Source organism: Apium graveolens, chromosome 11 (genome assembly GCF_009905375.1).
Source record: "Apium graveolens cultivar Ventura chromosome 11, ASM990537v1, whole genome shotgun sequence".
NCBI lineage: Eukaryota > Viridiplantae > Streptophyta > Magnoliopsida > Apiales > Apiaceae > Apium > Apium graveolens.
The window spans coordinates 158,838,857-158,843,290 of record NC_133657.1 but is presented as its reverse complement, the minus strand read 5'-3'; the positions used below and the strand labels follow the sequence as shown (position 1 = coordinate 158,843,290).

At 33.3% G+C, this 4,434-nt stretch overlaps 1 long non-coding RNA gene across 6 annotated transcripts; it reads right to left on the bottom strand.

Annotated features, from left to right (window-relative positions):
* Positions 1 to 360: 360 nt before the first annotated feature.
* Positions 361 to 3,586, bottom strand: LOC141698179 (uncharacterized). 6 transcript variants are annotated; one of them, XR_012564973.1, is made up of 7 exons: positions 3,378 to 3,586; positions 3,130 to 3,217; positions 2,984 to 3,036; positions 2,273 to 2,637; positions 1,969 to 2,134; positions 1,168 to 1,388; positions 361 to 912 (listed from the first exon to the last, which is right to left on the bottom strand). It is a non-coding gene; the product is annotated as an uncharacterized LOC141698179 (long non-coding RNA). The 6 variants fall into 6 exon arrangements; XR_012564974.1 differs by having other exon boundaries at positions 2,984 to 3,026; XR_012564970.1 differs by having other exon boundaries at positions 3,130 to 3,584.
* Positions 3,587 to 4,434: the final 848 nt, after the last annotated feature.

Sequence of the window (4,434 nt, the reverse complement as noted above, 5' to 3'; positions counted from 1 at the left end):
GTCTTTGTCCTTATTTTACATCGGTTCATTTGCTAAACCGATGTTAGACATGTACAATAACATCAGTTTTGTTCGAAGAATCGATGTGAAACTCTACTTGAACATCGGTTTTCTTTCGTTTACTTTTATATACTTGCACAAAGCGATGTGTTTTAACATTGTAGACATCGTTTTCTTTCCAATAATTTGATTTGTTTTCTTGGTTTAGGCATCGTTTTTAGTTTGAGTAGGTGATGTGTTTTTAGTTGATTCACATCAGTTTTATAACAAGAACCGATGTTGGAGTTCTTATTTTTTTTAAAATAAGCCTGTGCATAAACCCAGAAAAAGCAGAAAAAATACCAAATGAACATCCAACAAACAACCAAATTATATACTAAATCAACTTGCATGTCTACAACCAAAATCCAACCGCATTCTCCGAAAACTAACATCTAACCATTCCGACGTCCAACAAACAACCAACATCCATATCTACAACCAAAAACCAATCCACCCATCCATATTCATCTCCATATTCCAACTAAAAGTTATACAACTTAATATACGTCTAAAATTTACCAACATAAGAGACCACTAAAGTTTGCAAAAGCATATAGTTCCCATACCAGTGGTATTACTCAAGGCTCTACAAAGATATGAGGTGTATTGGTATCAGCTAACCTTTTGTGGTTATTACATAGCTTGATGTTTGAACTAAATTACTCTCCTCGTCAAAGAAAGAATGGTGGATACCATCAAGTTACGATCAATCAGTTTTGTTAGATATGCATCCATGCCAACTTCTAGGCACTTGGCTTCATCTGATGACATTGCATGGGTAGTCAGCGCGACTATAAGAATGTGCAAAGTGCTTCCTATTTCTGATCTTCTAATAGCTTTTGTTGCTTCATATCCATCTATAGTTGGCATCTGGTTTACAATAGAGGTTGCATAAGTATACAATTTATACAATGTAACTGTTAGTCTAAAATAATGATCAAATGTGTATATATATATAGACCTCATGACAATAAAATATATGCAAATTTTTGAGCTCACTGTGGAAAGTGTTCTATACTTAGACCCCACTCCATGTTGCATTACTAGATTATATCAAAATGTTGACATAACGGGACTACTTCTCCAAAGGAAAAAGTAAATGTAGGCATATAGGTCAAGTTTTACCTGACAATCCATAAGGATTAAATCGTACACCGGGAAGTCAGATTCTTCTGTTTGATTACATGGTTTGTCATCTGTCTGGAAACATTCATCTTCATAACTTTCTGGCTTGGGTTGAAAGTGTAATGCATTAACTACTTGCATACCATCTCCCGCTGCTATAACTTTTGCAGCCAACTGGACACAATCAAGCTACCCAATTTTCCACTAAGTGCAAGAAAAACCTGCATTAAAATTTCACAAGGTTACTGTTAAAATCTCACAAGATATCCATTGCCATTATAGTACCTAAAAAAATTTAAGATACAATATACATACAGCAAAACAAAAAAACACTCTACCAGCCTATCCAGATAGCTATAACTAGATGTAGGTAAAATGATAACTGCCTAAGTTTGATGCTTTAACATCCACTCTTCTAATCTAGATCAGACAAGTTTCTTTGCAGGAACAGACTGCCGCAAGTGGTTTAGAAAGACTATTACTTAATAGACAAAAAAGGGATTACTTTTGAAGTATTGTTCAAGGCCGATTGCTTGTAAATTATAATTTACCAAGATGTAGGTCACTAAGGCTTTCTTCATTTCTATCCGCATGGATTAAAGAAAAGAAGGGAAACAGTGAACGAAATATACAAAGATACCATGGTACCTAACAGGATTGTTGTTTTTATATATATCACATTATCATTGTACATATCACCTTTGTTTTAAAGTAGAAGTTTCACAGATCATTAGACCGCCCAATTCATAAAAAATTAAGGACAATATGTATTCCAGAGAAAGAGGAGTTTAAAATGTTCACCTGGCAAGGCAGGTGACATGTAATATTTGACGACTTATTTTTTTTCATCGGATGCAAAGTCTATATTCTCATTTCCTGCACTTGTTTTTATCAGGACAAAAGCATGAAATTAAGAGCTCGCCAATAGGTCCGGACAATGCATAGACCAAGCCTAGTTCCACCATGCCTGAAAATTATGAAGTTTCAGAAAATTGGGAACCTTCAGCAAAATGATAACAAAATTGAAAACTTGTACATTACATGTTGCACTATTTTTTTACTAAAAGCTCCTACAATATGTAATCGAGATTCTAAGATAGCTTACAATCGAGTTGTTGAAGGATCGGCTTGCTCCAAGCTCTCAAATACAGATTCCCGTTTGCTTGGATCAATTCCTGCAAAAACTAAATAATTATAAATATACACACACCAATGTGGGGTATAAATGATGACCTGCAGTACTTGGATGATAAATTTGATTTGGCTATGCTAAATCAGTCTTGTTTTTAAGAGACTAAGAAATTATACGACATCCAGTGTCCTCAACTTCGAAGCAGAGAATCAATTGGTTGTCTTATTCCCATAAATTTTCGTCATGTGTTATATTAGGTAATATTGAATCTGTATGAGAAAAGGAAGCTGGCCTGGCATTACTATTCTCACACCATCCTTGAAGAACAATGTTTCCTGCTGCAAGCCAGAAAACCGTAACTGTTACAAGTTACACAAACTTTCCCCAGAGAACTAGTCATTTCAAACTTGATCTGCTAACATTATTGATCATTGTTTATATTATAAATTTATAAAATTATCGACGGTGAAGTTTTGCTTTAATATATCTAAGGGGAAGTTTAAAATAACATAAACTCAGGCTATGTATGCACAGATACTAATAATGACTTATTGTAAAATTTTATATAGCTTTTAGTCTTAGATTTTCTATACTCCATTCTTCAATTATGCAGTGCCTTGTTTGCTGTAATTGTAATATTGTACTATCTATTTTCACACTAGAAAAGGAGAAGGGTAAACGTACATGTTGTAAACTTAATAGAATTGCTGACGAGGTTTGCAAAAATCTGCACAACTCTGCACAAAATTGCAGTAAATTAAAAAATACAGTAATGTGTAATTCAGGTATACCTGAAAGACCTAGAAAAATCTCAACTTTGTTATTAATACATTGGACGGAAAACATATCAACAAGTCCTTTGAGTTCTTGTTCCAAGTTGAATTCCGCTACTTCCAACACCAGCTTTCCAGATTCAACCTGTATAAAATATCATATGAAGCATAAATTGCATATGTAGTTGATCAAAAGATGCTAGGAGGAAGTTATACTTAAAGCTAATAATGAAATAAGAAAGAACATATAACTATAACTAGAACAACAGACAAGTTATACTTCTAAGATGCCTACTAAAATTTACATAAAAACAGAGGTAGGTTCGCGCTCTATTTGTAAGAAGTTTTTTGAAATTCTTGAGGTATGCTAAGAAGATTTACAACTATTCGATATGTCTAAGCATAAAGCAATAGCTACCAACATGATGTCTGAGTATCCTGTTTAGATATAAATCTTCAATAATGTGTATAATAATACAATGTAAGCCAATATTATATACTTTGTTCTAATTTCCTAAACATTAGTCAGTTTCATAGATTCAATTTCATAAACTGATTAGACCATATATACCCGGTACAATGAATAGATATAGGTTTATGAATCTTAAACTGGAGGGAATCGTCCGACTTCATACGTTTTTACGTTTTTACAACCCGAAACTCTTCTGAAACTCCCATCTAACCTAATCTTCTAATTTCGGACATTTTCCGTGTTTTGACTTTTTCAATCCGGATTACGGTTTGACCCGTGCACGGCCCGACGCAAGATTTTCGATACGATAATCATTTCGGTGAATCAACAAAACCCGTATTCTCAAAGGACAGGATAATATTATGTTATTTTCGTATAAAGTATTTTATAAGAATCCCGGTTTGGAAAATTATCCAGTACGGGTATCAAATCGGATCATTTTTGCAGTTACTTAGCGGCTAAGTAACTAATTTAACGATCCAAAATGAACCAATATTCAGTAAACATAAATAGCATATTTCTTATATCATTTTATTCGTTTATTCATTTGCAACCAGTAAAAATATAGTAATTACAGAGAAAAAACCCTAAAAACCGATTCGTTCTTGAGAATCAAACGTATGAATGAAGGCGTTATCGAACTCCGATTCGGGCCTGCAGCATATCAAAACGAAGCTCTCGAAATCTTCCTTCTGAATCAACCATTTTTTTCCCCAGAAATTAAGGTAATTTTCTGATTTAATTATTTAAATTCGAATTAATTATGGATTAAAATATGAATTTTTGTTCTTGAGGTTGTTTGTGTGATTTGATGGTATAATCATGTAGATAATTTTCTCCTGGTCATTTTGGTATATTATATGTTAAAAACCGAGTTCAATAACATATAG